Genomic DNA, 13,944 nt, shown 5'->3' with positions numbered 1-13,944 from the left:
AAAAAAAAAAAAAAAAACAAACCTTTTCAGATTGGGTTTTGGCAGCCATCCAGTGCCTCAATATAACCTGTTGTTGTGGACTACTTGACTACTAAATTGATCAGAAGTACTCTCTTCTTTGTGCTAGCTGTCATATTCATTTTTGTTGCTATATTGGCTAGTCATTTATTGCAGTTTGCCATTACCCTCTTTCAAAGACAGTATGCTAGAAGTGGTTTATGTTAGGCTTTCTGTACAAAAAGCTTTGGCTCTGCCTGTTAGAGCTGCCCGAAGAAGATGGCATAGAATTGGGTTTCAGATGTTTTCTCCATGGTGTCACAGTAAGAAAGAGACCAAAACCACCAGTGCCCCCTGATAGCAGCCTGCCATATCCCCGCTGCTTCAAAAGCTGGGGGTTTGATCCAAAATTCAGAGCTAGCAGAAACCCTCTGCTCCTGCAGGTTATGTGTGTGAAGAATGTGAACTTGTATTTAACAGGGGGGAAAAAAATAATCTGGCTGCTGCTGACTTGTTTTAATAAAGGTTTGGTTCTGATGATTAAAGTTTGTATAATGTAAGCGTGAAAGAAGATCTAACGTGATACTGAATGAACAGTTATTCACTGTAATATAGCTTGGTTAAAGTAAAAGTTTTTTCATGTGTTTAGAGTTTTCATGTGTTAAATAAGCTAAATGACTCCAAATAGACTTAGTTTAGAATTTGAAGTGTTTGGTAGCTATACTGTTAATAAACTAATATGTATGTTAAAATATTTTTGATTGTGAAATGTCTTATATACACATTTTCATGTGTGTTTGGCTCTTAGAGTGAGTTGCGGATTTGCTTGTGGATGTTGAATGAACCTCTGGGGTTTTGATTTTTTTTTGTTTGTTTTTTTTAACTCTTGAATCATAATAATTGCTTGACTTTTTTTTTTTCTTCCTAACACATTAATGCAATGAGAAGCTTTCTCAGTGTTTCACAAAGTAGGAAGAATAGAAATTCTACTTAAAATAAAAACCAAACCAAAACAACTCTCTACTTTTATTTTGCTGAAAGGATTTAGAAAAAGAGGAGCTACCAAAGAGCTGAATTGTGTTGCCCTGAGGTCTACAACTTAACTCAATTTGATCTTAAAACAGTGACTGTTTTAAGATCTCGTGAATCACTATCAGGGCTAAAAACACCTATACCGTTGCACCAAGAAGCTCACATCCCAGGCGTCAGGAGTGATTTGTATCTGGCTCTAGTAGCTCAGGTGATACTATAGCTTAAAAGGGTGACAATCTAATTCTTGTGAAGAATGTTTTCAAGAAGGAGGTGTCTTTTTAGACTTGCTTTTTTTTTTTTTGTCTTTTATGGCCTCTTCATTAGTAGGTGAGCCAACCCAATCACACAGGTAGAGTGCTGCAAATGTAATATCTATAAGAAAATTAAATGGAGAAAAATCAGGAAATAAATTTTGAAACACAGCCGAAGCAAGAAGCAGGAGGCTGTGTGATGGCATGAAGGTTTTACTGGCAATGTCCGAAATGCCCGCATACAAGTGAGTTGCGCTGGTCACCCCAAACGGGTTCCAATAAAAGCTTTATACCAACAAGAATTAGTCCTATTTATAGACATGGCTCTCTGCCTAAATATAAACTGCTCCCAGTCATGTCTAGACTAACATCAGAGCTGTGCTAATGTTGAAAGTGGGGCTTCAGAAGTAAGAGTATAAGAAGCCACACTGGTCTTTAAATTACTGCTTATTATAACGAGCACGTAAGCTTTGTGGCAGCAGTACACCTTTGAATGTCATATGACGTTGTGTTGCCCAAGACACCTTTTCTTCCTCTGGCTTAAGTGTCAGGAGGTACGTCTAGTGGATGTGACCTGTAAGCTAAATATTCTTCAGCATGTGTTTAAAGCTTTGAGAATGTATCGGTGGGTGGGTGGATGGATGGATCAGTAAATGACTTTCATTGCTAACTATTTTCAGCAGCTGAGTTTTAATGAGTCTTTGAACTGTTGCTACTGTGTTTAATCTGCTCACTTAACTCAGCGTTCAGCATTAAAGAAGCTTTCTAGGAGGTAAACGTTGTCCTGATTACAGAAAGGTTAGTTTGATTGTGTTCTGCACAGAGCTTGTGTTAAGAGTTCTTTTTGTAATTGAGAAATATATGCTGTGCACACAAATAATTAGGATAGATAAGCGAGTGTTGTGCTTGGAAGTGTACATACCAATATATGATTGCTATATTAAGATAAGTAACTTGGGCTGCATGAAGTTATAAACTGAGGCCCTTATTCTCTAGCAGTGGTCTTACCGTCATGTCCTGTACTTGTGCATGGGTTCTCCTTTTGCATTTGGAATTTAATATGTATCAGCACATAGCTGAATAGAGTGAAAAGGATGGCAAAAAGTGTCTTCCACTTCCTTTTCGTTTAACATAAGAATTCTTCTTTAGTTTACTTGATACGCTGCCTAACTTTTCTTGTCAAAATGAGAAGAATACAGAGCAGCTTCTCTTAAAAGTAGGGAATACTTAAAACGTGGAAGGTACCAATGTGAAGAAAATGTAGTGTAGTGGTATTTCTGGTAAGTGTACTAAAAAAAAAAATAATATCCAGGAGCTTTGGTCAAATGCCAGCTCTTACATCAGTCCTCTTTGTAATCTTGCTTGCTGATCTGTGACCTTGACCTTGTGTTTGTGTTTGTATGTCAAATCTATTTTGGGGATGGACAAACTAAGTTCAGTTTAATAGGACTTACATTCCAGCTTCACAGTATACCTCAGGAAAATACAACAATTAAAGTATTTGAATCAGTTATTCTATTTCCAGTCAGGTTTTCAGACTTAAGAGGGCTTGAATACATCAACAATATAATTTATTTAAATTCTGTTTAGGAGATGCTTCTTAAAAGGGCTTCTTTATCTCACCAATGAACTCTTCTAAATTCAGCACAGACGTTCTGCCTGGAGGTGAGGTTTCCTCTTGGAGAATCTCACCAGTGGCAATGCTCCTCTCGCTTTCATTTGACGTAAGTGCAGTTTGACACTTGAAGGAGTAGTCCCTGCTCTTCGTCCTTCCTCATGCTGCTCTACTAGTCACGTGTTCCCACATGGAGAACAGTGAAACCACCGCTTGGCAGTATCTTTGGGGTTTCTTTTGACAGTGATGAGGTCCTTAGTCCAATTTGCCTTGTGGGAGCTTTCTATAGGAATGCTTGTGTCAATGCAGGAAAGGTGGCAGGGACAAATGGCTGCAGATCCATAGACCAAGACAAGGCATATATGTTTTGGCAGCAGCTTCACACTTAGATTAGATAGTAATTCTCGTGTTTTGTGTTTTTATATACATTTAAATATGCAGCTTCTGAATTACTTTATTTTATTTATTACTAGCGTTGTTCTTCATGGTGATGGAGATGGCCTTTTCTTCTAGAGATCGGGATGGGGATCCCTTGCCGTCATGCGCTGGTACGGCTTGCGTTCAGCAAGGCTCTTGAGCACAGGCTTAATTTTAGACATATGCTAACATGGCAGTGAAGTTGTTCGGTGTAACTGACACTTTGGGCATATGGCTTTATAAAGGCTTAGGGAGGTTGCTGGTGTGACAGGCGCTATGCAAGATGGTCCTAAATTAGCTAATACTTACGTGCAAGTATGGAGTAATAGATTTATTTTTAATAGGTCTTTTTATTTTTGGGGTAATGTTGTTATATGTAGAAAATCACACACTTTCTTCAGTCATCAGTCACTCATCTGCGTTGTTTTGTTTTATATAGTTTTTGAATGGGTATAAACACCTGTTTCAACTTTCTTGACATTAATGGAACAAGTGGTAAAAATGAGTTGTCCTTCCTTACTATTTTACAGTTATTTCCTTCGTTCAGCACTCATGAAAGACAAATACAAAATGTATTAGTAAGAGCTCTTTTCCACAACTCTGTGACAGGATATTATCTTTTTTCTTAAAATTCTTATCATTTTTATCAGCATAAAATTCGAGAAGTTGCTTCAAAGTATATGCCCTTATATTGAGGGGTAATTAAACATTTCCCCTTGCCAGCCATCCACTCTTACTACCATGGCTTTGTAGCAGCGACTACAGTTTGCATCAGTCTTGAGCTAAGTCAGTATTTTAATTGTTCAGATTTGACTTATGGCTAAGGTTGAGTTGCAGCCCAATTCCTTAAAAAAAAAAAAACCACCACTCAAATCATCTGGGTCTTCAACATGGATTTATGGAGTGTTTTACATATAATTAAATACTATGTGGCTGTGATCCTATACTTCACCTTGCTGTAGAATTACTGTGTATTTGTGTTGGGATAGCTGAAATCTAATTGTTGAAAAGTCTAGAAAGTGGCTTTAATTCATAACTAACCATGAGATGCTTGGTCCCAAGTGGAACATAACTACTACTGTCAATAAAAGCTTTGTATTATTTTGTAGTGCTTTGTTGCAGTGTGGCCTCCACAAAACCAATTCTTGGATAAAATAACGTAAGGTGACTTATCATATGACAAATCACCTAACATGTACAGTTATTCCAACAAACCCAAGAAAAAACAGTTTTATTGTAGTTCTGCGGGTAAATGGCTGTATCTTTACATCCCTCCAACTAGCAGAAGGTCAGAGTTGTGTGGCAATGCATTATCTGCATGCATTGATCGTAACTCAAAAGCATGATTGTCCAGAAAAGAACATTGATTTCTTCACTGTGTATTGATCAAGTTTCATTCTTGGGGAGTTGATGTAGAGTTAAATGCATGATCAGTGATTTGTTTTTGTAGGTGTTGGAGGGAATGGGAATCTGGTTGTTAATTTCCTTTGAATTGCTTATTTATAGTCAAGTGGTTTACAAAAATTGGAAAGATGCATCCTCTGTCCATTCTATTGTACCTACCAGTATATTATCATAGAATCATAGAATGGTTTGAGTTGGAAGGGACCTTAAAGATCATCTAGTTTCACACCTCTACCCTGAAAACAGATCTTAGTATGTATTTTTATACCTCTTTGCTCTTGGTCTCTTGAATAAGAAGACTCAATTAACTAAAAGCTGTTCTGCTCACTGTACTTCTGAGCTTTGATCAACACAGTACCCAAGTTAGCTGAGATTTAGTGATACATGTTGCTTCTGGATTCCTGTCCTTATTTGAGAGGGGGTATGGGTATTCCTGCCTTATCGTTTAGTTTTGCCCTTTTCAATAGCAGAACGTCATTGAGCAGTGACTCAAGAGGCAGTTTTAGACGTCAAATACTTGATTCTTTCACAGGTGGCACTTGTAGGTTGAATGTCTGTTCCTCTTCATCCTACAACTGGCAAAGAGTTGGCAGAGAATGTGTTTCTAAGTTCATGTCTGAGTGTTAGCAGATCCTGATCAAGAAATGAGCTCAAAGATGGCCTTTACCTAGCCTTATAGAGCTACGTAGAACTGTTCGTCCAGCACTATTTGTAAGAACAAGTATGTGTGCACAGGTCTGTGCTAAGGAATTGAGTAAAATTTCTGTGAACGACTCAGTTACAGGGCTAAATCATAAGTTATGTGAACAGGGTGGGGTCTTCCACATGTAAGAGGGGTTATTTCTGTGATGCTTGATTCTTTTACTTGTTACAATAAGAAATATTAATGTAAGGTAGACTGGCATTAGCTATTGTTTGAAAAGTGCCAAAGGCATGGAAAATGGCCACACGTGTGAGTCTTCTCTGAACTCAGCAGAACTTCTTAGCAGGAGGTTTTGATGTGTGGGCCAGATTTGGATTAAGCTGTGTACAGTGCTTAAGTGTACTTGTAAACCGTGAGAGCTGCTACTAAGGCTTTCACAAACTCAAGTTTTAGGGCACTTGTGTCTGTCCCTTATTTCCCCTTTCCCATATACTTACTTCAGTTGTTTTGGTTTTCTTGTTTTCGGGGTGTTGTTGGGTGAGGGATTTCTGTTGTTGTTTGCATGGAGCTTTTTCTTTTTTTTTTCTTTTTTATTTTTCCCCTCCTCACTGGTAGGTTTGTGAAGTAAGCTTTAAAGACACGAGTCGCACATAACTTAGGCAGAAATCTCCGCCGGAGGCCTGGTGCAAGCTGTGCACTGCTTTCTGGAGGAGGTAACTGAGATGGTTTGGGTGCCAGCATCGGATGAGTTGCGGCAGAGCAGCACTGGGTTGGAATACCTCAGTTCTCGGGGCAGGTTAACCTCCACGGGCTCCCTTGCCGCTGGGCTGGGCTCGGCTCGCTCTGTCACCTGGGCTGTCTTGGCTCTCTCCTGTATGCGTCAGCCTGCAGCGCAGACATGCCTTTTTCTCCGAGCACCACTGCTCTCGGGTTGCTGTCGCTCATGCTCGTGCGGTCCCCTGCGAGGGGGAGAGCGGTGCATCAGAGCCAGCCGGGTGTTCCTTTGCAGCGTGCTTCCCCAGGGTTGGGTAGGAGTGGTACCGCAGCCAGCGGCGCTCAGACTGTCGTTTTTTCACGTGAAAACGCTTTGCTGCTGAGTTTGAGATGTTCCAACTCGGGCGTCTCTCCTGGCGCGGATGCCTGCCTCCCCGAAAGGCCCTCTGCGTGATTACGGAAATCTCTCCGGCGTTTCCACACCTAATTTAAGCAGACAGTGGAGATATTATGTTCCCCCTCGATATATATTACGTGTCGTCCCAAAGCTCCTCGTTGCCGTCAGGGTTGGTGGTGCATAGTCTGGGTGAGTCACAGGTTCCCGGACTGTGGAGAATCCCCTGTGAAATCTGAGGAGTGGAGGGACGCTGAGATGAGGTGCCCGAATCCTCCTTTCCACACCGCAGAGGGAATATGTAGGAACAGCCTTCCCTTCCTGTGTGCCTCTGGGGCCACAGTTAACGACAGTAATTAGCATTTACTTTTTAGCAGTCTCTTAAAAGCCCAAGTAGTATGTAGTCTCTACAGACAGAACAGTCGGGGTTGTTTCTTTCTCCCCACTTTTTTTTGATTTGCTGACATTTCAGTCCAGTGGTCTGTCAGATCTTACTCTCCCAGGAAAAACCATTTCTTGTGTCAGCCGTGCTGTTAGTTCTGTGTTTGTGTCAATTTTAGTGACATAGGACTTGTCAGTTACTCGGGGTTCATGTGCTTCTGAAAAAAGGTGGGCTTTGCATCTCTCTGAGCGCCAACTGTCATGGAATCAGTTTTCCACGGTATTTCTTAAAAACCTAACCGTTCAAGCTGCTGAAGTCATCAGAAGGTTTGATGGAGCTGGCTTGGGTTTGTTCCCTTCCGCTCACCCCCTAGCCCCCTGTAATAATGAAAAACTGGCCCTTTTCTGTTGGCGAAAACTTCTCTTAAGAGGCACGGGATTTAGCCGGGAAGCTGTGACTGTTGCCAACCCTGCCGTTACCAACAGGGGTATTCTGTGGAGCCAGCAAGGGCTGCCGGAGGGGCAGCAGGACCGCGCCAGCCTGAGGGAACACCCCTGCCCGGGATGGGGGACGCCGGATCCCTGGCAGGGTCAGGGCCTCGGGAGCACCTCCAGAAATCCCGGCAGCAGCCAGGGCTCCTGCTGCTGCTGCAATATGATCCCCCCTGTGCCCTCTCCTGACCAAGCTCTTTAAAAGTGATAGACTATCCTTTCCATGTTTAAAATGTCTTTTGGAGTCAGTCAGTAGGCCTGACAGAGGAGCGAATAACACGGCAAGCTCCTAGGAAGAAGCCTATTTCTGCTTTTTCGAAGTGATATCCTACAACTGTAGGAGAGCAGCTTGATTTTCTTTTTTTTTTTTTAATTAATTTGGTCTAAAAAGGCTTGTTGATTCCCAAGTTCTCTGGAGTGCAACAATGGAAGAATTCACCCACTTACAGCTGAATTTTACTCCACCATCTGATCACGTTTGGGTTTGATTTTTTTTTTTTTGTCTTTTTCTAAATTACATTTGCAAAGGGAACCTTCAAAATGTCTTGACAGCCTGAATCAAAACTGTGAAGAGGTCTCAGCTGCTCCATTCATCTCAATAGATTTCTGACGTAAAGCGGGAATTTAGCAAAGCACTTACATACTTCATTCTCTTAAAGCACACACTTAAGTGCTGTTGAAGTACCTGCACGTTTGTGCAGCTCTGTGGATTCGGGACCCTGGGTTGTTGAATCAGGCCTGTGTTACTGCTTACAACCTTAGCAGAAAGAGTCAACTGAAGTGCTTATACCACCACTCTGAATACATCCTGCCTGCCTGCTAAAATCATAGTACAAAATTGAGCTTAATAACAGAATCATTCTGGGGCAGCTAGTCTCATTTTCCGCACTCATCTTTAGTTCTCTGCAAGATTCTGCTGGAATTTCTAGTGCATCTAGGAATTTTTCTGGAGACCTTAATTTCATTGTGCTCTGCGGCATTTTACTGCAGGCAGCTGTAAGGATGGGGAATCATTTAAAATCCTGTATTTTAGGTACTTACTCAGTGCTATTCCTGGAGCCGTTGAGCAACACACAGCCTTTAATATATTTATCCTCAATTATCTTTCTGAAGTTTGCATCTATTATTACTCCATCTGGGAAAAACAGGGTACAGAAAAGTAAAACCAGAAGTCAGACAGCCTGTCTGCAGCACAGCGAGTAATTGGACCCCTGGATCCCAAGCTGCCACTGTAATCACTGTACTGCATTCCTCAAATCTGTAATAATTAAAATGACTGTCTGAGCCACTGGTTGATGTGGTGGGCTGTAGCCTTTACATTTGGGAATATGAGAATGGGAAGGCAGTGAGCTAGCGAGAGACTCACTCTGGCTCTTCCAGTAGTTTCTAACCATCAGAACACTGAATTTATTAAATAACTACAGATTTTAATTTCACAGGCCAGTTTGATTTCAGCTTTACAAATTATGTTTTGACTCAGCTTAAAAATGGAACATAAAATCACTACAGGAATTTAATAGTCATTAAAGAACTCTGAAATGCAGTTAATAAAAATGTTTTATCTGTGTATATGTATACGCATCTCAACCTCTATGAATCATTTTAAGAATATGCATGCATTTGGATAATCTCTCTTTTTGTTCATATTGGTGATTAGCTAGTCATTGTCAATTTCCCAAGCAAATACCTTAATAGTTTTTGTAAGACTTTTTTCATAAGATCATGAAATCATAGAATGGTTTGGGTTGGAAGGGACTCTAAAGATCATCCAGTTCCAACTCCCATGCCATGGGCTAGGACAACTTCCACTAGACCAGGTTGCTCAAAGCCTCGTCCAACCTGACCTTGGACACTTCCAGGGATGCGGCATCCACAACTTCTTGGGCAACCTGTTCCAGTCCCTCACCACCCTCAGAGTGAGGAATTTCTTCCTTAGATCTAATCTAAATCTGCCCTCTTTCAGTTTAAAACCATTGCCCCTTGTCCTATCACTACACGCCCTTGTCAGAAGTCCCTCCCCAGATTTCTCGTAGGCCCCCTTTAAGTACTGGAAGGCTGCTAGAGGTCTCTCCAGAGCCTTCTCTTCTTCATGCTGAACAACCCTAACTTTTTCAGCCTGTCTTCACAGGAGAGGTGCTCCAGCCCTCAGATCATCTTTGTGGCCCTCCTCTGGACTCTTGTCCAACAGCTTGCTGTCCTTATGTTGGGGATCCCAGAGCTGAACATGGTACTCCAGATGGGGTCTTACGAGAGCAGAGTAGAGGGGCAGAATCACCTCCCTTGACCTGCTGGCCACATGTCTTTTGATGCAGCCCAGGATATGGTTGGCTTTCTGGCCTGCAAGTGCACATTGCTGGCTCATGTTGAGCTTCTCATCAACCAGCACTCCCAAGTCCTTTTCCTCAGGGCTGCTCTCAATCCATTCTCTACCCAGCCTGTATTTGTGCATGGGATTGCCCCGACCCATGTGCAGGACCTTGCAGTCGGCCTTGTTAACCTGCATTAGATTCTCTCAGTCCCCTGTCAAGTTCCTCTGAATGGCATCCCTTCTCTCCAGAGTGTCAACCACACCACACGGCTTGGTGTCATCAGCAGACTTGCTGAGGATGCATTCGATCCCACTGTTAATGTCGCCAACAAAGATGTTAAACCCCATTAACGCAGTACTGATCCAGTACGTCCCCAGTACTGACCTCTGAGGAACTGTTCACTTGGACATCGAGCCATTGACTGCAACTGTTTGAGTGCAACCATCCAGCCAGTTCCTTATCCACCGAGTGGTCCATCTGTCAAATCCACGTCTCTCCAATTTAGAGACAAGGATGTTGTGTGGGACAGTGTCAAATGCTTTGGATAAGTCTGGGTAGATGATGTCAATTGCTCTTTTCTTATCTTGAAATAAGACTACAGAAGATGACATGTTAATAATACCAAGGTTTATGAGTTATCTCCATTAGATTGTGTAGCTCTCCTACTTGAATAATACTAGTCTAGTGTTGTTTATTTACTGTGGCTCTCTGTTCCATTTAGCAAAGGGTTTTAACTAGAAATACTAGTCTGAGATACTGGAAAAATATCTTCTGGATATCGTTTTGCTAGTTTAAATTGTGAACGGTTCTTAATTTTTTAAAGGTGATAGCTGAATATCTATTGGGTTAACTAGGAGGCTACTATTTGTTTAAAGTCTCCAATTAGGTTTTACGGTTCAAGCATTTGTTAATTCAAAGAATTCTTTAAAAATAAATAAATATATATATTCAAGAGTAAAAAGCTATTGACTTCAGATGTTGTTGTGGTTTAACCTATTAGAAGATGTGTTCTCAAATTTTGTTGTGTTTTGCAGCAGTAATGCTTTACAGTAAGCAAAGGATCTTAAAGCTTATTCTTATCATTCTTTTAAAATCTTTGTGATAGCTAAGTGTATCTGTAGTTCACAAGCAAAGAAACTCCAACTGCAAAAGTAGAATTAATATTCTGGACATACACAGTTCAGTATACATTTTAATATTCTCTTATCTTCCCTGTTCTGCCCACAGTTTCTCCCTAGGCGCGTTGTAAAAGGCTGTAGGACTGATTTGCCATGGTATGCTCCACTTGGGGAGTGTCTCCCCAGGTTACAGCATCTGTGCTGCAAATCCTGATGCTGCTGTAGTTCTGTCTAGGTAAACATGGCTTAATGACCTGTGATCGGTTTGTGTCCACAGAGGTTCTGAAAATAGTCTGTGCTAAGCAAGTGCTTTATTTATTTGTTAGGATCTGGGAAAAGATAGTGGAAACAAGAAAAAACAGTGCATATACAATAGTTACGTGGTCAAGAAAGCACGTCAGATGCTTTAATTTATCAATTAATTTTGTCACAATAGTTAAATAAAATTTCTAGGTCTAGAGATTTATAGATACTGGAGGTTAATGTTAGAGGCTCATTACAATAAGGTCACTTCAGTTCTTACTGGGAAATACGAGATGTATTGCTGTAGGGCTTCTCCTTTCTCTTCCTTCTGCCTTATTTCTTTATGTTCTTTTTTTTTCTTTCCTCTGGTAACTTCTGGAATAATATTTAATAGTGAAAAAACTTACTAACATTTCAGTGGGTCAAGGGAAATTCTCTGGTACGATCTGTATGTTTTTAAAAGGTTGCTGAATGGTTACCTTAGTGTCCAGCTAAACATTAATTTCCAAAGCTGATTCAGTTTCCACATGACCACACTTCAGATAGTGGAAGAAAAGCACACTATATTCAGAACTTGCTGGAAATGCTTAGTTACGAGATTGTCTTCAAACCCTGAAATTTACTACCTATTTTCCCATCACAAATAAGGTGTAGGTTTAGAGACTTTTTTTTTAAATGTAATTTCAGTTCTTGACAGATGACTTCATCACATTTGTGTAGTGTGCATTAGGTTGTGTAAAGTTTTATAACGCTGTAATACCTGCTGCAGCACTAGATCAGAACAAGCTCTTTAGAAGGATCGCTGATGTCCCATTCCTTATGTGTTAACTGCTTTTCAGATTTCATTCTCGAAGGCTTCTTTGCATCAACCTGATTTCTGTAAAATTATCTATATTTCCATACCTCTGAGTAGTTTAAAAAAAAAAAGTGCCAAAACACTACTTAAGATTAGTTCTTGTATGTAAACTGTATTGGCTACAAGTCTCTTCTCCTGCAACAGGCTTTTTGAGTGCCCAAGGGATTTGCATAAATGCATTGTCTTTTTTTTTTGATTGCCCAGAGCTGTAATGAGTAAACTTTTACTGTATATTGGCTTAATGGTGCATTTGTTTGGGATTTTATCTTAAAGGTGACCTGCAAGGCTTGCTTTTATCAGATAGTAAGAAATCTTGAAAAAAATTCAATTTTATTCTCTTGATACCCTATATTTTGTGTTTAAGTGCTACTCACTCCTTTTTAAGAACAGCATGCTGTCAGCTTAATTCCCTTTTCAATAAGAAAAGGTGTCTACAGATAAACAGTTTATTTTTTGGAAGCTGGAAAACTGTATTTTCCAGATAAAGTGCATTCCCAAATATTTGGGGAAATAAGTCTAGCTGTATTGATGTTGCAGTTGCTGGATACTTGATGTATCCATTGGAAACCTTGATTTTTCAAGAATTTGTTGTTTCTGATTTTAGTCTATTTTGGGTTGAAGCTCTGCAAAAGCCCACACTCAGAGGTGCATAGGTTTTTGAAAGAATGGTAAGATGATCAGTAGTTCTTAATCAGACGAATCCACATTTAAGTTGTAGCTATATATTTGAACAAACACTGTGTCTTCTACAGGTAATTACCTAAATGCTGATTGATGTAGACATGTATTTCTGAGAGAAGTACTGAGACCCCAGCAATAGCTACCAACTTTTCATGTGACATTTAGATATATGGGTATACACATTTACACTACAATGCATTGCTGGCATTTTAATTTTTTCTTTCTTTTTTTTTTTTTGGAGATAGCTCAGTCTTTAGAGTTTCTCTAAATGACTGAAAATCTAGTAAGCAAGTGTTTGCATAGGGGGATACATGGGCTATTAACATTACAGCTACTTAGTTGTTCGTGTGGTTCTTCACTTTTTTCAGATCTGATATTTTTCTGACTTCTAGTTGCCTGCAGCTTTTGAATTACAAAATAGCCTCTGGGAAATCAATCATAAAATATTAATTCGCTTTAAGGAGGCAAGGATTTCATCTGAGTATATCCTTTCTAAACTTGTAAATACGAGTTTTCCATGGGCTTTCAGTCTGTGAAAGTGAATTGCTGAATTAGATACGTGGAAAGACACTTAGCTTTGCTCATGTTGAATGTTTATGCCAGTATAGTACTGAATGAGTGAAGGAGTAGGCATGTGTGGTGTAATGATCTCGATATTGAACTGTGTTGACTGTCTGAACTGTTCATGCTCTCATTGACCAATAATAAAACTAAAACAGAAGAGATGCATCTAGCGTAAGCACCATTGTTCTTTTTTAAGCAGCTTTTCATAGCATACTGCCTCATCCAAGGAAGTATTGAGTAGAGATATTCTACACTTTTTGAAAATAACAAGACTTCAAGGAAGACCTGTGTTTCTTTACCATTATATGTTTAATACATGAAAAGAATGTAAAGGTAAAAATGCTCCAGCGAAGGGGAGGAACATAAGCACCCTTTTCACCACTCCTATCACATGACTCTCCTAATGACTTGTGGTAGTTGGGAGTTGTAAGAACAACAGATTTCCTCCCTGTTGTGCTATCCTACTAAATTTTCCATTACTAGATAGTCCTGGGCAGCAGTGGCAACTTGGTTTCTACTTTTAGCAATATCTGTCTGACAAACAAAAGTGTACTTGTATATGATGCTACTTGTTCTGTTCTTTGAAAACAGATTCAACATGGACCTAAACATGGACTTTAGGGATGCCTTTTCCCATTAATTCTCTTTTAGAGCAAGTCTGTGTGTCCTGTGTATTTACATAATAAGAAGAAAGGTCGTTGCAACTGTGAAGTAAAATCAAATGTATTTTTTTAAAAAACTATTTTTGGAGTGCTTTAAGATTTTCCTTTCATGGTTGCTATTTCCTATTTTGAGCTGTAAGATACAGAAATTCATTGAACACTTGCAGTAAC

This window comes from Tauraco erythrolophus, chromosome 1 (assembly GCF_009769465.1).
Source record: "Tauraco erythrolophus isolate bTauEry1 chromosome 1, bTauEry1.pri, whole genome shotgun sequence".
NCBI classification, from domain to species: Eukaryota; Metazoa; Chordata; class Aves; order Musophagiformes; family Musophagidae; genus Tauraco; species Tauraco erythrolophus.
This window is presented reverse-complemented; position numbering follows the sequence as displayed.